A 22,188-nucleotide genomic window follows, 5' to 3' on the forward strand; every position below is an offset into this window, starting at 1 on the left:
AGGATGGGCAAATTCAAAACAATATGAAAGTTAATGATGGCACCATGTTAAATTACTATGTTAATTGGAATAAGATAAAAACAAAGTAAAAGGGTACTTATGGTATGAGTTCATGTTAGTGGTACAGTGGCTTGTATGTATGAAGCATTGTTCAAGTTATGATACAAGTAGTCCAGGTAGGAGTCAACCGGATTGAGTAATTGAGTAATTAAAATATTGGATTTTCATTTATTTCATTCTCAGATTTTGTAGGCCATTTTGAAAGACAAGCTCCGAATTCAGGTGACACATGTCAAGCTATTATAAGTGAAATTGGACCATTTATATATGTGTTTATAAGCGTAGATTAAGGATTGTTCTTCTTCTTCCTTTTTTTAAAATTTTACTATCTGATTCTTTTTTGAACCAAAAGCATTTGTTTCTTCTTTTAAGTTGGAAGCTATAATTATAGATTTCTTCAATATTTGCTACATGTTTAGTAAGTAATATGACTCTGTGTGTTGAGTTTTGAAAAAGTACGTTTGTTAGAAATGGTTGATTAGTAAGATAGAGATATAATGCTTTGCATAGGGATTTCCAATGTTAGTGATGATGATAAGAAGTATGTGAATAGGTTTTAATGGGTTTTTATGTTTTGCAGCAGTGTTTGGTGCTAATTACTTGATGGATGTTTGGTTTGGAGCAAATTTGTTATGGGTGAGTGACAGGTGAGTTCTTTGTTAACTCCTACATGTTTACTATTTACATTGAGAAATATTTGTAGGAAATTGGTTAAGCTATGAATTCGAAACCATGAAAAGTATAGCATGTATGTTCAGTAGTGAATCTGATAAGTCCAAATATGTTATGATGGGGGTATGAGTACTGAAATGTTGAAGTATGGTTGTATACGTATGTTTGAAATGTATGCTATGAAATGTGTGTCATGTTAGGTGTATGCTAGTGAATTAAAATGTTGGATTTAGATTGTGTCAGTGCATGATGAGTCTGTAAAGTGAGTCTGTGTCTGTTCACCGCGGTGGTGTCTGATGGAGCCCGCCAGGACAGAAAACATGAACTTTGATATAAACTTTGAAGGAAAAAGTCCATGGCCATGGCAACTTCTAAAGATGAACTATGAATGGGGATTACCTAATAGGGTTCTCTGCGTGTCCTAGGATGATGATAAGCAAACCTGACGTAATGCTAGTTTAAGCAAATCCATATCATAAACACGTCAGGAAAGAAATTCCTTTGTGGCGAACTCTGAAGGACATGCCTTTGTGGCAAACTCTGAAAGAAATGCCTTTGTAGCGAACTCTAAAAGAAATTCCTTTGTGGCAAGTTCTAAGAGAATTACCTTTGTGGCGAACTCTAAATGAAAGGCCATTGAGGAGTATTCTGACTGGGTGCCTTACGGTGTGTTCTGTATAAAGCTCTGTGACGTGTTTTGAGTGATTCTTTAAATACCCAATAAATTCAGTATGGTATAAGTATCTATCAATACATGGTAAGAACTATGTAAGGCTAAGATCGACTGAAGATAATGAATTGAAGAAATATAGAATAGTAAAGAATGAATTGTTCTGAATAAAGGTTAAATTATGAATGTTCGAAGAAGGCATTTGCCAACTATGAATGTTCGAAGAAGGCATTTGCCAACTATGTATGAGTTCAATAAGAATTGTGATTGTACATTGGTTTTGGATTAGGTATGTACGTGAAACGATATTCGAGTTGAACTAGTCCTCAAAAGGAAATTGGTATGGATTATGAACATTAAGATGAAAGTTAACAATTGAAGAACTTTAGTCATCGATGAAAAATAGGAATGGATTAGAGTAATCTAGCGTATATAAAAGAAACAGGGTTTGAGAAAGTATTAGCCAGAAGTAAGGTTAAGTGACTTAGAATGCAATGATCGTCAAGATGAATTATCAACTGATACATTCAAGTATAATTTAAGGTAAAATTATGTATTTTCTCACTAAGTTCTTGAGAACTTATCAGTATTTTATGTTATGTTACAAGTTTGGATGATATGAGTCTATGCTAGGAGGGACGATGCCAGGACCACACCAATAAAGTTGCGTATCGGGTTATTATGCATACTAAGCATACTCTGTGGTGTTTAAGATTCAGTAGTAGTACACAGGAGTCTATAGATCGGATAAATGTAATAATTTATAATATTAGATTAGAAATGGGAGAGGAGTGGATAAAACCTAAGATCTCTAAGGAGTATACCATGCTCTTAACCATCAAGACTAAGACTCTTTTCTTGATAAATTATTACTTCTAACCATATATAGACTCTTTTCTTGATAAATTATTACTTCTAACCATATATATTTTGGGGTGTTACATATCAAGTGCTAACAATCTATTGAGTAATAGGTTGAAGCTTCAAAAATGACTTTTTGCCTTTTAAGTTCATTCCTGATGTGCGCTCAAATTAAATAGCAAATATAAAAGGTTCCCCATTCCCAATGCTACCTAAATATTCAACTTTGACTTCTCAAAGTATTATTATTATTATCATCATTATTATTATTATTCACATTATTAATATTTTTCTAGTAGAAACCAGAATGTCTACTATCGGTAATAATGACTAATCCCTTAATTTTCCTCCTTCAACTTGGACAAATGTAAAAGAAAATATCAAAGGATCCACGCTCCCAACGCTACCTAAAATATTCAAATTTGACTACTCAAAGTATTATTATTCACAATTATCAATATTTTTGGTTAAAATCAAGATATTCACTGTCAGTAGGCAATGACTAATCCCCTTATTACAAGTGCTCTCCAAAGTGGTAAATGGCTTATCATGAAATGTGCTTCATTTTCATGAATGAAAATTAAACCCCTAACCTCATAATTAAAAGTTGGAGTGAACAATCATCACATCACACCTTATAATTATAATTATTAATAATTAATAAAGTTAAAACCCACCATTATTATTTTTATAAACAAAGAAAAAACACGTAAACTGTTCTTAATTTGATTTATAATAGAAAAGGGAAATTTGGCATAGAAGGAATAGTTAGATAAAAGTGGCTAAACAATTTGGGAAATATCATAGTAGAAGGCTGTAAACGCAAATATGAAAGTGTCCCCACTCCCAATGCAACGGAGCTCATTCAAATTTGACTACTCTATTATTATTATTCACAACTACAGTTATAGAGGCTGATTTCCGCACAAAAGACAGGTGAGATCGTTTTCTCTGCCATAAGTATCAACAATTAACCCATTGTCAATAACAAACCCATTGTGAGTGTCCAGAAAAGGCTAGCAAGTTAAATATTTTATTTTTATTTGTCCAAATTCGATTTAATTGTGGTTTTGGTAAATTTATATTTTTTTTTATAAAAAATAAGTTTTACAGTTATTAATATTTTGAAAAATATATAAAATGTAAATTTATAAAAATGCATACAATTAAAATTTTATAAAAATCTTATAGTATTTTGAAAAAAAACATATAAAAATTTATAAAACTATTTAAATATATAAAGGAAATAAAATTTTCTAAATTTCTAAATAAATATATATAGATATTAAATCACTAAAAATCATGCTTGAACAAAAATAGTAAGTACTACATCATGAAATTTTTTTACAAAAACATGAAAAATATGTTCTGTCAAAACAAAATATTAATCAATTTACAAATGTTAATGATAAAATTATAAAATTATTAAAATTAAGTGATCTAAAAAATTTATTTTAAAATTTCTCAAACGTTTAATTTTCTTTTTTTTTTTAAAAATTATTTAAAAAAATATAATGCTATTTGACTTTGCCACATGGTAGTTAAATATAGTGACAATGTCATGTAAAATCTATTACATTTATGTCATTAACTAACAACTAAATGATTAAAATATTCAATTTTATTAATTTTAGTGTTTAAATAAAATCTAATACATTTATGTCATTAACTAACAACCGATGAATAATTTAGTAAGCATATGTATGATTCGAATTTTTCCTATCAATTATATACCACTAATTAATCAATGGTTTACAACTAATTTAGGTTATGATGAATTATCATTTTACAATTATTGATATTTATAATTATAAAAGTTACTATCAATATTCATTTTTATATTCTATTATTGTTAAATATTTATTCTTTTAAATATGCAATTTAAAAATTTTAAATTAAATTAATTATAAATTAATGAACTATATTTTAATTCAATTGATTTATTTTATTTTTAATATACTTAAATTAAGAAAAAAATTCAATTTTTAATTTAAACAAAATTGATTAATTTTTTTATTTAAATTTATTAATTTTGAAGTAGAATAATATAATGTGAATTCTAATTTTAAATATTAGTTAATTTAGTTTAAATAAAATATTAAAATTAATTATTTAGAACTATATTTTAATTAAATTAAACTAATTTATTTTTTTATACTTAAATAGATAAACTTTATTAAGTTAAAAATTTTGAAAAATCTAATTAAATTTTCAGATTTAAATTTATTAATTTTGAAGTAGATTAATATATTGTAAATTCTATTTTTAAATATTAATTAATTTAAGTTTAAATTAATAATAAATTACTTATTTAGATAGCATATTTTAGGTGATTCGCTTTTAGTACTTAAAATGAAGTTCACATATTTATATTATATAGATAGATAAAGAGATAGAGAGACAAAAAGAAACAAATATAAATTATTTTAAAAAATTAATATCAATTTGAGAGAATATTTTCATAAAACACTTTAATAATTTTGGAGTTGCACCATATAAGATATATTATATAGATATAGATATAGATATAGATATATGATATATGATAGTTATTTGAAGAGAAATCGCATCCAAGAAAATAATATGAAACGACTCCAAACGAGTTAATATACTGAAGATATAAAGGCAATTCAACAACCTTAAATGGAAGTTTCTTTTTTTTTTCAAAACTAACCCAAATAAATTGATTATTTATGAAAGTGACTCAAATACAAAATTTTATACAAAAATAATATGTTTTTACAATGCATATTGGTGTTGGAAAACTCACCGCCGACACCACCCTCCATCGTCTTGTAATGATTGCTAGATGATTACCTAGATTATAAAAAATGATTTTATGTGTCGACATTGTGTTCGCCAGCACTAGTATGATATTCTTTCAAATATGCTTAAAAATATGGGTATTCTGGGATTAAAATAGAAGAAAAAAAATATTTTTTATAGGTGTTGGCGTTCACTTAGCTGGCACTGCTTCAAATTTAAAAAAAAATGATTTTTTGTTTTTTTTTTGTGTCAACATTCTCTTTGTTGGCACTGGTGTAGTTTTTGAATTTTTTTGCTAGCATGCTCTGGTTGTCGGACTGGTGACCATTTAAAAAAGAAAATCCAAAGGCACTTTACTATTGACAAAAGACTGCAGCATTGCCATATTTATTACCGCTAACCGCACCTCCACCACCAGTGTCTTCTTCCTCTACTTGCTACTATCACCACACAGCGCTTTTTGCCGTCTACTTATTGTTCTTGAAGTGATCGACATCGACTTATTCAGCATTGTGGCTTGATTGAAAAAAGCTAAGGAAAAATGAAAAAAAAAAAGAGAGGAAGAGAAGAAGACAAGCCAAATTTGGGTACCCTATGTAGTCCCTGATTTGAAAGCCACTCGAATGTAGGCAGAGGCACTTCCTAAGTCAAGACATCCTGCATATGGGAAACTCATTCACCCAAATACGCAATGTGCATTCCAACATGTACACCTTGTCAATATATTGTTCAACATTCAGATTGGCTAATGCACATTCTACATGGACATGTGCACATGGATATCGAAGCGTCTGGAAACTTCCACACTCGTGTTGGCTGTTTCGGAGATTAACTATGTAAGACCTATCTAGGACCCCCGTGCGGCGGTTGATGTACTCTTGCACCCGAAAAATTTCTAAGTTCTGGAAATATAGTTTTGCATTCATCGACCTCACCCTCCGAGCTTTGACTTCCATGACCTTCCTAACCTCCTCCACGTACATGTATCCCGCCTCCATTTGCTTCACTTTTTTCAACCCCATTCTTGGCATCAATGTTGCCAGCCTGTAGAACGTAGCTGAGAAAATAGATCAAATTGGCAAATGACCTATCATAGTAACTTTAAGTCCATTTTCACGGCTCCATGCTACCTTACCACTACTAGAAAGGATTCGTTACCCCCACCATATCAGCCTTAAGTCTCGCCAGCCTATGCCTAAATTGACATGGTTCCATCTCGTACTCTACTTATGTATTCCGATATAACACATTACAATTACTTTTAGTAAAGTGATTGAAACTATTTAAAAATAAAAATTTAAAGGGACTTTTCAGCCATGTTCATGAGTTTTTTGCACCAGTCTTTATTCTTGTACTCTTAGTAGAATTTGACAGCGATATGGCAGATGCAGTAAACGGACCTCTACGGAACCCCAGAACACCTAATCGCAGCAACTAGTCCTTTCGATTTGTCAGAGATAATGCAAAATGTTTTCTTTCCTAACAACATGCTTCCACAAGTTCATTAGGAAATATTCCCACGGTTTTGAAGTTCTCTTAATCCATGATGGCAAAGGCAATTTGTAGTACGTTTTGGTTACTATCTTGTGCAACCGCAACTAGGAGTATTAGCGTATATTTCATTGGAAAAAAAATCTAGTTTGAAAACGGTTTTCTTACACAATGAAAAAAATTAAAATTATGAAAACCGACCCGATTTGTGATATTTGTAGCAATAAACCTTAACCAAATTTGTACTTGTGTTTTTGGATTAGCAGATCCTTGATGTTTCTAACTTTAACCAAACGATCTTTTCCACTATTCTCATACCATGAACTGCTTCAAGTGTGGGCTCGAACTATTTGAATCAAAACACAGAACTAGAAAAATTTTTCTCTCCTTTTGGGGTGAAAAAGAAAATTCTCTCTTCATAATTGAAATTGTTAAAATTGTTATTTTAGAAAAATATATTGAAAAGTTCATAATAAATTCTCTCTATATTTTGGCAGAATAATAATATCTCAAAAGTTCTGTTAATAGCTCTATTGGTGCCATCTATTTATAGGAAGAGAAGGTAGAACCCTTGTAAAGTTGTAGAAGTTTATTTTAATTAGAAAAATAACATCCTACTTAGAGTAGAAGAGGGTGAATGTCCCACCCTAGTATTTATACTAGGGTTGTCGCCCCCTTCATGTTATATGAGGGGTTTTGGGTGTCTCTTACATTGGGTCCAATTACGAGTACTTCTTGAGCCCTTTTTGACCCAATGCTCTGTAATATGATCCAACCAGATTCAAATTTTCTATTTTCTAAAATAAATATTAATATTTATATATAAAAAAATTCATCGCTACTTTACCCCCAGCAAAATTTTAATGATTTTACCCCTGATAAATTTTTGAGAAAATATGTTCAATATGTCACAATTCAATATGTTCATTATGACCGAATGATTTATTTTTATTTTCAGGCTTCAAAATAGTCCAAAAATATAAACTCATTTTTCCATTTTTTTAAGTAATCCTATATAGGATTGTAAATTTCTATTTTCATTTTCATTTCCATTTTTGGAAACTTACATTCATTTCAAAATGATTCCATTTCTCCATTTCAGAGAAAACTATAATCATTCCTAAATGTTTCCTATTTCCATTTTCTATTCATTCCATTCATTTTTATTCAAACACGAAATTCATTTCTGGTTTCAACGAGCTAGTAGGTGGACCGATTGGACATATGTAGTTGAGGTTCAAATGATTTATAATTAAGATCCAGTTTTTTGCTTATTAATTATAAACTCATTTAGTCACAAGTCATTCCACTATAGTATCGTAACTGAGCGGTTCCTTATATATTTGAACTCAGGCTTTTACTTACATCAAAGTGTACGAGTCACACATACATAGTCTGCCATCCATTCAAAATTTAGGTATAAGTTCGTTGTATGACACATCACAGCCACCTTACAACTACTCTACTACCATCTATTTCACCCACCATGCTTTCCTATACGACACCATGTACTTGAACTAGGCTTGCACGTCAGCGATAAGGATCGATACAATAATGGTGGTTTATGAGCGGCATGATGTAGTTGCATATTATTTTTACATCTAGTTTGCGGTTGTCTTGTGTCATATATGCAATCGTGCATGTATGGGGCCCTTTTAATCTTCAAATTGTCCATAGTTGAGTCCTTTGTATTAATGCATCCCAAACTCGCTAGTTTCACCCTTCTTCAGCCCTCCAGCATTCCCTAACATATAAATTCAATGTAAACTTTGCGACTTTATAGTCCATTGGCACCTTTATGATATATTGCTTGATGGAAAATACATTTTCCACTTTATTCTCGAACTGTTGCTCAATGAACAACTCTCCAAAATATGAATCTACCCCCAATCGATGAGCAGGTATTATATATGGGTACTTAGGGAACTCGGGTGCAAGCATCGTAATTGGGTCTATGCTCAACATATGGGCCCCAGGGTCATTCTATATAAATATACAATGACTCAAGTTCCTGATCGAAAGGAAGTGTACATCTTGACCCTCTTCCGTGCCTTAATTGTTGATATCGTCTAGGACCATATCTACATTCTGGTCACTAAATTCTTCACCATCATGATGAGAATGATTATCATTATTAGACCTTTCTTCACCATCTGCGTTGGTTCCCATCTCCTCTGGATGTATCTCTAAACAGGAGACCAGGATAGAGTTTTTATACGAACTTCCACCATAGTTTGGATTTTGGGCATTTGTGATGTCCCTCCACAGCCTTACTAAACTTCCCATTTGACATTAAGATCAAACTCAAACCTGTGATGTTGAGTTATTGGAGGGACAATTTTAACAGGCTTGGAATTGACTAACTTAGTGAATAACTCATCTGGTCCAGGGTTGTAGATCCCAGTCAGGCAATAAATTACAATCATAGTGCCTAGACCACCATCATCTACAAGTTTCATTTCCTCGAATTTCCACGGATCTGAGGAAACTGGAGATTTGTAGAATAATCTTGACATCATCTTCCCATAATGGATAAGTATTTTTGCATTGATCTTTTTTTTCTCAGTTCTTCTAGCATTACAGTCTTATTTAATCTTATCCCTACTTTTTGACGACCTTGAAATACATAACCTTCTTCAGTTGTTTGTAGAATTGCTACATCGAAATGAACGTATACCAATAACATTTGGTTATTCATCTTCAAAAGAAATTGTTTTCTCTTCAACTGAACATAGATCTTTCTTTCTTTTTTTTTCTTTCTCTCTTAAATAGTTAAAGCAAACAAAACTCAACAAAAACCCAGGTCGGATGCATATATAGCCTGGTGGTACTACCACACAATTTGTCAGCACAAAAAAATTAATAATATAAATAAAAATCATGGAGACAAAAGTAAAAGAAAAATAAAAGCATGTGAATCTTATTTTTACTAAATAAACATTAACAACTCTCTAAATTCACCATAAAAAATATAATTTATTTAAAAAAATATAGGCACTAACAACATGTACTAATTTTTTTTAATGTCAATCTTCAAACTTATATTATCTTTTTAAGAGTATAATATAGCATGCCTTATCATTGCATTCAATATTTGTGTACGTATTAACGTTTGTTAATGTATGTAACAACAAAAAATACTTCTATCCATACAACTTCGCATTGTTCCAATTCATTTTCCATACCAAAGATAATGATCTATTGAGCAGTAGTTTGAAGCTTTGAAAATGGTTTTTTACCTGTTTAGTTCATTCCCAATGTACAGCTTCCCATATACTCAAAATGGAAATTCTTCTCATACGAAGGGTCAAGCTTCTGTAGGTTAACTATCTTTTCCACCTCACAAAATGATGCTACAAACAAAACTTCTATTGGAGATATCATCATAACTAGACGATCGACTAATTACCACCTTCCTATTTGGGAATATGGCTATGTTCAGTCACTTAGAAATGATTTTATTCTAGTATATTTCACATTCTTAGTGCATATATACGTGGAAGTTGACACTATTTTTGTTTTGATTTTCCTATTTTGCCCTAATAAAGAGCAAGCTAACAAAAACTTGATGTGACTTGTGTGTATAGGATGAATTGTACATGAAACAAGTAAGAAAACTCAAGGAAGAAGTGAGGATGATGCTTGGAAATATGGTGGATCCTTTGGAAAAACTTGAGCTTATTGATACCATACAAAGACTTGGCTTGTCCTGTCACTTTGAAGCTGAAATAAACAAAACTTTGAAGAATATAAGTATTGATCGTATCAGTACTGTTGCATGGAAGAGAGACATTTTATATGCTACAACTCTTGAATTTAGATTGCTTAGACAACATGGGTAAAAGGTGGATAAAGGTAAAAAAAAATTAAATTTAAATGTATCAATTTTTATATCTAATTTAATGATACTTAACATTGAATTATTTTCAGCCACTAAATACTTTCACTTGCTTTATGGACGATGTTGGAAATATTAAATCAAGCCTTAATCAAGATTTCAAGGGATTGTTCAACTTGTATGAGGCTTCATACCTCCTATTATAAGGTGAAACAATGTTGCTATATTGGATTACAATATATTCCAATCTATACACTAGGAAGATCTTAGATATGTTTCAAAGTAAGTATGCCTACTACATACTAGTTCAAAAAATTAACTCGCATATGCGTCAACACAAATATGATTTCGATTTTTTTTAACTTGTATTATTTAGATGGTGGAAGGAACTCGGTATTGGCAAGAGGTTTAACCTTGCTAGAGATAGGCTGATGGAAAACTTTTTATGGGGCGCGGGAATGATAATTGCTCCTCAGGATGGAAAAAGTAAAAGAATTCTTACAAAGGTCAATGTGTTAATAACAATCATAAATGATGTTTATGGAGCCTTAGATGAGTCGGAGCTCTTCACAGATGTTGTTGAGAGGTTTGCACATCTGATTTTATCTATTCTTGACAATTCTTACCAATGCTTAATAAGTTTTAATATATATGTTCGTGTAATTTCAAATGGGATATAAATGCAATACAGAGGCTTCCAAACTATATGAATATATATTACCATGCTCTTTACAATTCCATAAATGAAATGGCTTTTGACACTCTTAAGGAACTAGGGATAGATGTCGTTCTATTTCTTAAGAAAGTGGTATTAAACCAATTTCTAGTCTTTTTCTTGTTTTTCCTTATCAACTCTATCTGTTATTCATATAGTGGACAGTTCTTTGTAAAGCATATTTGGTGGAGGCAAAATTGTTAAGAAATGGAATTTGAAGAATACTTCTCAAAAAATTAAAAAAGAGTAAAAACCATTACATCTGTTTATATACAAGAAAAAATAATTGAACTAACTACTAACAAACTTTTAACTAATTAACAGATCCTAATCATAACACTCCCCTTCAAGTTGGAGGTTGAAAGACATATTTAACTCCTAACTTGGTAACCAAATAACCATGTTGCTGAATTCCCAGAGCTTTGGTCAACATGTCAGCCAACTGTTCTTCAGAAGCAACATGTTCAGTTTGAATCAGCCCTTCTTGTATCTTCTCTCGAATGAAGTGGCAGTCTATCTCAATATGTTTGGTGCGTTCATGGAAAACAAGATTAGCTGCAATTTGCAAAGCTGCTTTACTGTCATAGAATAACTTGGATGGCTTGATCAAATTCACTCCTAATTCTTCTAGCAATCCATTTAGCTAAACGATTTCTAAAGCTGTAACTTGGATGATCTTGTGACTGTATTTTGTTTCTTTACTTTCCAAGAGATCAAGGAACTCCCCAACTTTATGTAAAAACCTATGACTGACTTTCAGGACATAGGACATGAGGCCCAATCTGAGTCACAAAAAGTAATAAGTTGACAAGAACTTGAAGAACTTAATAAAATTCCCTGCCCAGGAATGTTTTTAATATATCTGACCGCCCTTAGTGCAGCATTCAGATGTGACACCTTAAGATGTTGCACGAATTGACTCAAGCAATGAACAGCATATGTTATATCCGGCCTTGTGTGTGTTAAATATAGCAATCTGCCTATTAGCCTCTGGTAAACAGTCTTGTCTTGCAATAATGAATCTTCTTTCTCTTCTTGTCCTATTCCTTGATCATACTCGATTGCTTTAAGTTTTGTATTTTGCTCAAGAGGGGTTGTGGCAGACTTAGCTCCCATCCTTAGATCTCAGAATTTCCAATCCTAGGAAATATTTCAACTCACCTAAATCTTTCATTTTAAAATTCTGATTTAGGATCCCTTTTAACTCTTTGATCAAAACCTCATCATTTCCAGTTATGACCAAATCATCAACATAAATGAGTAACAAAACTACCTTGCCTCCTTGTCGTTTTGTAAATAAAGAGTAATCATACTTACTTTGCTGAAAACTAGCAGAAACCAATGCTTGTGTCAACTTCAGATTCCATTACCTGGACGCCTGCTTCAACCCATAAAGAGACTTTTGCAGTCTACAAACAGTGTTCCCCCTTTGACTGCAAAAACCAGTAGGCAACTCCATATAAACCTCCTCACACAAATCACCTTGGAGGAAAGCATTGAAGACATCCATCTGAAATAAGGGCCAATGGAAAATAGAAGCCAATGCCAAAACAACTCTCACAGTTACCAGTTTAGCAACAGGAGAGAAAGTGTCCCTATAGTCGACACCCTCCTTCTGACTATAAGCTTTGGCTACAAGGCGAGCCTTAAACCGTTCCACCTCACCAGATGCCTTGTACTTGATCTTATAGACCCATTTACAGCCAATTCGGAACTTTCCCAGAGGTAGAGGAACCACAGACCAGGTGTTATTTGATTCTAAAGCAGAAATCTCCTATTCCATGGCTTTGATCTAGGCTGGATTCTGAATAACCTCAAAGTAAGACTTAGGTTCAACCAAAGAAGAAGTGGAGGACAAAAACAACTGGGTATGAGTAGGCAAATAGGAATAAAAAATATGATTTGAAATAGAAAACTGACTAGAAGAAGGACCAGTAGAAGTAATAAAATCATGTAACCAATTTAGTGCTTAGAAATTCGAGATGACCGACGTGGAGGAACAGGTGGAGAAGAAGAACAACTTGGAATTCTTGTTGAAGTAGGTGAAGTGAATGAAGGTGCAGTGGCTGGATTAGAATCTAGAGTAGGTGGTAAAGGAAAGTTAAAGGAAAGAGAAGCAAGTGAAGGAGAAAGGTGTAAAAAATCAGAATCCAAGATCTGCAATTGTGGTGGAAAAAACACAGAACTGTCTGTAGGCGCAAAATGAAAAGGGAAAACAGATTCATGAAACTTCACATCCCTATTAACAAAAAAAGATTTTGTTTCAAGATTGAACAGAATGTATCCCTTTTGACTGGGTGAATACCCCATAAAGATTAAAGGTATAGCTTTGGGAGAGAATTTGTCTTTGTAAGGAGTTTGTGCGGCATAACAGAGACAGCCAAAAACTTTGAGATGAGAGAGATTTGGTTGTTTATTGTAAAGAATCTCAAAAGGACATTTATTATGAAGAACAGAAGAAGGTAATCAATTTATCAAATAACATGCAGTTTTGACACACTCACCCCAGAATTTAAGTGGTACTTTAGACTGAAATTTGAGTGCTCTAGCAACCTCAAGGAGATGCCGATGTTTCCTCTCGGCAATCCTATTTTGCTAAGGGGTGTGAACACAGGAGCTTTGATGTATAATCCCCTAATCAGTAAACAAGGAAGAACACTCTGAATTAAAGAATTCAGAACCATTATCAATTCTGAAGTATTTTATAGAAGTAGAAAATTGATTTTTAACTAGGTGAATAAATTGTTTTAGGTAAAGAAGGGCTTCACTTTTATGCTTCAACAAATATACCCAGGTCATCCTAGAATGATCATCCACAATAGTCAAAAAATATCTATGGCCATTATGAGTTGATATTCTATAACGGCCCCAAATATCAAGATGAACTAGATCAAAAAGCTTAGCAGACCTAGTCACACTATTAGAAAAAGGTTGACGAGTTTGTCTAGCTAAAGGACACACAGCACAAGAATGAATCAAATTATCATCAAAGGATAAAGATTGCAGAAAAGGAACATGATGCAATTTAGAAGAAGGCACATGCCCTAAACGAGCATGCCAAAGACTGATATTATTATCGAGCACAGAGTGCATACAATCAATAGAATGAATATTAAACGAATGAGAGCCAGAAGAAACTGGAAAAGACAAACTAGAAGCTAGACTTGAAGAATCAAACAAATATAACCCGCGAGATTCTTTACCAATCCCCTTCATCTTTCCATCGAAGAGACCCTGTAAAACACAGAAGTCAGGAAAGAAAGTAACAGAACAATTGAAATCACGAGTTAATTTAGACACAGAAAGAATATTGTGCTTAAAATGGGGAACATGGAGGACATTAGTGACAGAATGATCAAAATCAAAGACATAAGAACCTACAGAATTGACAAGAACGACATTACCATTAGGAAGATGAACAAAGCCAGAACCACTAGCACAAGAAATTGGAGATATTAAACTCTAAGAATCAGATATCATGTGATCTGTGGCCCCCGTATCCAGTATCCAACTAGGAGAATCCTCAGAAACAGAAAGACAGTGGGATAGACCTGCTATATTCGAAGAAGAATCAATAGAGGAGACCTTGTTCAACAGATTCAAAATCTGAGAATACTACTCCGATGTGAATGACGGAGCTGCAGCCAGAAGAACACCAGGTGAATCTGTCGATCCAGAAACCAGATCAGACTCTATAATGCTGGAACTAGTTGTCATGGACCCTGAAGGTCCTTTCTTTCGAGTAAATTTGAAATCGGCTAGATAACCAATGAGCCGATAACAGTTTTCTTTCTTGTGACCCCGAATCTTACAAAAATCACACAAACCATTGAATCGCCGACGATCCATGCCACCACCAGCAGTAGAAAGCATAACGACAGCTTCAGAGAACGGTGCAAGTCCCGATAGTTAAGTCCGTTGGGACTCCTCTTGAACAAGCATCGAATATGCTTGATTGACTGAAGGAAGCGGCTGCATAAGTAAAATTTGAGAACGGATGGCGGAGTATGTCTCATTGAGGCTCATGAGGAACTAGAAGAGTCGTTGTTGAATCAGATGCTAGAGATTATCCTGAGAAATCTTACACTCACAAGCCGAAAAAGGAACAAGAGTATGATACTCATCCCACAGAAGCTTTAGACGCGTAAAATAGATTGAAATCATCATCTCACCTTGATGCAAAGTGGTGATCTCGCGATGGAGAAAGTAAACCCTAGATCCATCCACTTTATCAAACCGCTCCTTGAGGTCTTTCCAAACAAAAGCGGCATTGGAGGCAAATACTATTCCGGCAGAAAGTTCCTTGCTAACCGAGTTAAGAATCCAGGACAAGACAATTGCATTACACTGCTCCCATTGTGATTGCAATTCCTCTGCGTAATCCTCTTTCTTGCTGTCTCCGTCAACAAATCCAAGTTTATTCTTAGCGAGAAGAGCGATTCGCATAGATCGGCTCTAGACATTATAGTTGTCAATGCCAACGAGTTGGTGAGACACCAAAACAATCCCAGGCGTATCAGAAGGATGAAGATACAGTGGATGATTGAAATCAGTGGTGGCTGCCATTGACGTAAAAAAAATGAGAGAGAGAAAAGAAATTTGAAAACGGCCCAACAAACCCTTAAGTCGTGGCTCTTAATTCCATGTTAAGAAATGGAATCTGAAGAATACTTCTCAAAAATTAAAAATGAGTAAAAGCCATTACATCTGTTTATATACAAGAAAAAATAATTGAACTAACTGCTAACAAACTTCTAACTAATTAACAGATCCTAATCATAACAGGTATTACATTGGATATACGCCAACTCTAAGAGAGTACATCGATAATGCTTGGATTTCAGTAACGTGTTCTTTAATGCTTGCTCATTCCTATTTGGTAACTGATGTTATAACAGAAGAGGGATTGCAAAACATCCAAGAAACTTACTCTGATATATATATATATCAATCCTCCATAATTACATGATTAGCAAATGATTTAGGGACATCATCAGTAAGCAATATATAGTTGTAAACTTGAAATTTCCATTAATTAATTACTCTAATACTAATATGCGTGCCTTATTTTTTAATTTTAATTTTTATTTTTTGGGCTAGTATAAGCTAAAAAGAGGTGATGTTCCTAAATCAGTCCAATGTTATATGTATGAAAGAGGAACATCTAAGGAAGAAGCTCGTGATCACATAAGGAAATTAATTGACACAACATGGATAAAGATAAATGAAGATCAAATGGCTAAACTTCCTTTCTCTTGGACGTTTATTGAAATTATTAAGAACATTACTAGAGTGTCTTTATTAATTACAAAAATGGCGATGGTCATGGTATTGAAGATAAGAAAACAAAAGATAGAGTGTTATCATTATTTGTCCACCCAATTTTTTTTCCCAAATGATTAAGAACATTGGAATTATTGCCAAAAAAATTCTTAGTTTTTAGTGTAATGTGTCAAATCATTTTATGATCTGTTAGAATGGTTTACAATAAACTTAGGATAGTGTAAGGACTATCTTAATACATGTTGATCTCCTTTGCTTTTGATGGTTTCTGCTTCTCTCTCCTGTTCTATTTATGAGTCTTTTAAGTCTTTGCTTATAACTCTATTCTTATAAAAGGAATGCTACATGTTTACTAAAATTAAAAGAAAAAAAGAAAGGAAAGAAAAGAACAGTGCCAAACATATCACATGAGCCCATGACCAAAAGAAATTTATTATTATGTAATTATTATTAACTTATTTTTAGATTTTAAATTATTTTTTAATAAATAATAGAATAATTAAATATAATTTTAAAAGTTTACATAAGCCATTAATATCAATTATTTGGCATCAAACTATTAAACTAATCAATTTAACCACAAAAAGTAAAGATGTTGAATTTTTTATTATTCATGTGTTAGTTACTAATTATTATATATAAAATGATAATGTAACAACATCGACCATATGTTATTTTCACAATGTTTAACATGCCACATATCCGCATAGCATTATTACTGTTAAAAATATTTTTTTTTCCTAAAATTAAAATTAAAATTTTGATCATTTATCTTTTAAATAATTTTATTTAGATCATTTAACTTTGAAAAGTTTACAATTTGGGTCACTAACTTTTTAAGGGATGGATTCTTTATTTTGATATTATGAAATTCTCACATTTTGATTAGAATTTCTTTATTGCCTTATATAATCTATGATAAACACTTAAATATATGATGATTTGGATATCAAATACTTCACTAATGAATTTGGACATCAAATACATGTGTCATAACATTGCTACACCATCCAGTCGTTAGTCTCTAACGGTTATGTGACCAAAAATTTTTATGTACCATGTTACTGCCTAAATTGATATTTTTAACAGTTGAATGTTTGAGCCTAAACTCCTCGAATCATTAAATTGTTATCAATGTAATTTATACATAAAATATAATAAACTTCTTAACTAATAAAATAAGTAATTATAAAATAGTAGCATATGATAAAATAATAAATAATTGATAAATAGTTGTAATTCTTAATAGCATAACAGTAGCTAATAAAATTCTAGTAGAAATGCTATAACAGTACATGATAGATATTTGATAGTATAGAAATAAGTTATTGATTATATACCATAATTTTTATAATATCAAAGTGTAGTTATGCTTTTAGGATTATAATTTTCAAAATTTGAATTGATGTCGATAACATGGACGCTGAAACTTATTAAAACCATTATTTTTTATATCCCAGAATACTAGTATTATTAAAGTGTATTTGAAAAAAAAATACACTGGTGTCAACGAACATAGTGCCTAACTCTAAAAATAATTCATTTTTATAGACCGAGCAATCATCAAGCGATTATTATAGGATGATGGAAGGTGGTGCCGGGGGTGAGATGACTGGCACCAATATACACTGTAGAAAACAAGTCATTTTTGTACAAAATTTTACTCTTGGGTTATTTTTAAAAATAATCAGTTATTGAGGACAATTTTGAAAAAAAAGCCTGCATGATGTGGTGTATTACTGAAATTTGTCAGTTTGTCTTCATTAAAATAATTACCATTTGTGTAGAGGTCCACAAGGAAATAAAACTTCCGTAAACAAAGTTTGATCATAGATCATCTGAAATATCTTAAGGAATTATTTTTGTATTCTAATTATTTAAAATAATATAATATATTTTTTACTTGAGAATATCACTCACATAAAAACGAGTAAAAATTAATAATATAAATAAAAATCATCAAGACAAAAAGTACAAGAAAAATAAAAGCATGTGAATCGTATTTTACTAAACAAACATTAACAACTTACTAAATTAACCATAAAAATATAATTTATTTAAAAAATATAGGCACTAACAACATGTACTATTTTTTTTAATGTCAATATTTATAACTTATATTATTTTTTTAAGAGTAAAATATAACATACCTTATCCGCCTTCAATATTTTTTTTTACATATTAATGTTTGTTAATGTATGTATCAACAAAAAATACTTCTATATATACAACTTCGCATTGTTCCAATTCATTCTTCATACCAAGTGATAACGATTTATTAAGCAGTAGTTTGAAGCTTTGGAAATGGCGTTTTGCCTGTTTAGTTCATTTTCATTGTGCAGTTTTCTCGTACACTCAAAATGGAAAAGCTTCTCATACAATGGGTCAAGCTTCCGAAGGTTAACTGTTTTTTCCGCCTCACAAAGTGATACTACAAACAAAACTTCTATTGAAGACACCAACATAACTAGACGATCGGCTAATTACCACCCTTCTATTTGGGATTATGGTTATGTTCAGTCACTCAGAAATGATTTTGTATAAGTATATTTCACATTCTTAGTGCATATATATGTTGCAGTTGACACTATTTTTGTTTTGATTTTCCTTTTTTTTCCCTAATAAAGATAAATTTGGAGTAAGCTAACAAAAACTTGATGTGACCTGTGTGTATAGGATGAATCGTACAAGGTACGAGCAAGCAAACTGAAGGAAGAAGTGAGGATGATGCTTGGAAATATGGTGGATCCTTTGGAGAAACTTGAGCTTATTGATACCTTACAAAGACTTGGCTTGTCCTATCACTTTGACACTGAAATAAACAGAACATTGAAGAATATAAGTATCGATCGCATTAGTACTGTTTCATGGAAGAAAGACAATTTATATGCTACAGCTCTTGAATTTAGATTGCTTAGACAACATGGGTATAAGGTGGGTCAAGGTAAAACCAAAAATTAAAAAATTGGATGTATCAAATTTTATATCTAATTTAGTGATACTTAACATTGAATTATTTTTATCCACTAGATGTTTTAACTTGTTTTATGGATGATTTTGGAAACATTAAATCAAGCCTTAATCAAGATTTCAAGGGACTGCTCAGCCTGTATGAGGCTTCATACATCATATTAGAAGGTGAAACAATGTTAGAGAGTGCTAGAGAATTAGTAGCTAAACTTCTCAAACAATATTTGAAGGAGAACAATGATCATCAATATCTTTGGATGCTTGTGGACCATGCCTTGGGGCTTCCTCTACATTGGAGGATGCCAAGGTTGGAAGCTATATGGTTCATAGACGTGTATGAGAAAAACAAGGACAAAAATCCCATTATCTTAGAGCTTTCCATATTGGATTACAATATAGTCCAATCTATACACCGGGAAGATCTTAGATATGTTTCAACGTAAGTATGCCTACTACATATTAGACCAAAATTAACTCGATCGCATGTGCTTTAGCACAAGTATGATTTTGTTTTTCTTTTTACTTTTATTATTTAGATGGTGGGAGGAACTTGATCTTGGCAAGAGGTTTAACTTTGCTAGAGATAGGCTGATGGAAAACTTTTTATGAAGTGCGGGAATGATAATTGCTCCTCAAAATGGAAAAAGTAGAATATTTCATACAATGGTCAATGCGCTAATAACAGTTATAGATGATGTTTATGATGTTTGTGGAACATTAGATGAGCTAAAGCTCTTCACGAATGTTGTTGAAAGTTTTGTACATCTAATTTTATCTTCTCTTGGCAATTCTTACCAATGTTTAATAAGCTTTAATATATATATTGGTGTAATTTCAGATGGGATATAAATGAAATACATAGGCTTCCAAACTATATGAAGATATATTATCATGCTCTTTACAATTCCATAAATGAAATGGCTTTTGACACTCTTAAGGAACAAGGGATAGATGTCATTCCCTTCCTCAAGAAACTGGTATTAAACCAATTTCTAGTCTTTTTCTTGCTTTTCCTCATCAACTCTATTTGATTTGTTTTATTCATTTAGTGGACAGATCTTTGTAAAGCATATTTGGTGGAGGCAAAATGGTATCACACTAGATATACGCCAACCTTACAAGAGTACATTGATAATGCTTGGATTTCAGTAGGGGGTTCTTTAATGCTTGCTCATTCTTATTTGGTAACTGACCATATAACGGAAGAGGGATTGCACAACATCCAAGAAAATGACTCCGATATAATATATGGGTCCTCCTTAATTATACAATTAACAAACGATTTAGGGACATACTGGCAAGCAATATGTAGTTGTAAACTTGACATTTCCATGAATTAATTACTCTAATACTGATATCCTTGCTGTATTTTTTTTTGGGGGGGACTAGCATGAATTAAAAAGAGGTGATATTCCTAAATCAGTCCAATGTTATATGTACGAAAGTGGAGTATCTGAAGAAGAAGCTCGTGGACACATAAGGAAGTTAATTGGCGCAACATGAAAAAAGATAAATGAGGATCAAATGGCGAAACTTCCTTTCTCTCGAAAGTTTATTGAAATTTGTAAGAACATTGCTAGTGTGTCTTTATTGATGTACCAAAATGGCGACAGCCATGGTATTGAAGATAAGGAAATCAAAGATAGAGTGTAATGTGTGAAATCATCTTATGATCTTTTACTATGGTTTACAATAAACTTATGGTAGTGTAAGGACTATCCTAGTACATGTTATTTCCCTTTGCTTTTGATGGTTTCTGCTTCTCTCTATTGTTCTGTTTATTAGTCTTTTAAGCCTTTGCTTGGAACTATATTCTTAAAAAATGAATGCTACATGTTTTCTAAAAACAAAAGAAAGAAAAGAGAGGAAAGAAAAGAAAAATGTCAAACATACTACATGATCCAATGACCAAATTTTTTTTTATTATGTAATTATTATTAATTTATTTTTAGATTTTAAATTATTTTAATAAATAATAGAATAATTATATATAATTTAAAAATTTTACATAAACTATTAATATAAATAATTTCACATCAAACTATTCAAGTAAACAATTTAAGCAGAAAAACTAAACATGTTAAATTTTTTTTATTATTCATGTTTTTGTTACTAATTATTCGATAAAATGATAATGTAACACATCTATGCTATTTTTACAACGTGTAACATGCCACATATCTGCATAGCATTACTACTTTTAAAAATTATTCTTTTTTCTTAAAATTTAAATTACAATTTTATCATTTATTTTTAAAAAAAATTTATTTAGGTTATCTAACTTTGAAAAGTTTATAATTTGGTCACTAACTTTTTTAAGTGATGAGTTCTTTACTTTGACATTATGAAATTCTCATATTTTGATTAGAATTTCTTAATTGGTTAATGTAGTCTATAATAAACACTTAAATATATGATGATTTGGATATCAAGTACATGTGTCATAACACTGTTACACCATCCAATCGTTAGTCTCTAATGGTTATATGACCAAAATTTTTTATGTCCCTAATTTTAATACCCAAATTGATATTTTTAACGGTTTAATGTCTAAACTCCTGGAATCATTAAATTATTATCAATGTAATTTATACATAAAATATAGTAAACTTCTTAACTAAGAAAAAAAGTAATTATAAAATAGTAGCATATGATAAAATAATAAATAATTGATTAATAGTTGTAATTCTTAATAGCATAACAGCAGCTAATAAAATTGTAGTAGAAATTCTATAACAGTACATGATAGATATTTAATAGTATAAAAATAAATTATTGATTATATACCATAATTTTTATAATATCAAAGTGTAGTCATGCTTTTAGGATTATAATGTAATATTTAATTGATTAATTCATTAA

General features: G+C 31.5%; 1 long non-coding RNA gene and 2 pseudogenes across 1 annotated transcript; 2 read left to right on the forward strand and 1 right to left on the reverse strand.

The window, feature by feature from the left end:
* The first annotated feature begins 9,747 nt into the window (after positions 1-9,747).
* On the forward strand, positions 9,748-16,472 carry LOC107948021 (myrcene synthase, chloroplastic-like; annotated as a pseudogene).
* Positions 14,098-15,865, reverse strand: LOC121227949 (uncharacterized). The gene is made up of 2 exons (XR_005925471.1): positions 14,478-15,865; positions 14,098-14,307 (listed from the first exon to the last, which is right to left on the reverse strand). It is a non-coding gene; the product is annotated as an uncharacterized lncRNA (long non-coding RNA).
* Positions 16,473-18,660: 2,188 nt separating the features above from the next.
* Positions 18,661-20,979, forward strand: LOC121227950 (terpene synthase 10-like; annotated as a pseudogene).
* The last annotated feature ends 1,209 nt before the right edge of the window (positions 20,980-22,188 follow it).

Source organism: Gossypium hirsutum, chromosome A04, assembly GCF_007990345.1.
Source record: "Gossypium hirsutum isolate 1008001.06 chromosome A04, Gossypium_hirsutum_v2.1, whole genome shotgun sequence".
NCBI classification, from domain to species: Eukaryota; Viridiplantae; Streptophyta; class Magnoliopsida; order Malvales; family Malvaceae; genus Gossypium; species Gossypium hirsutum.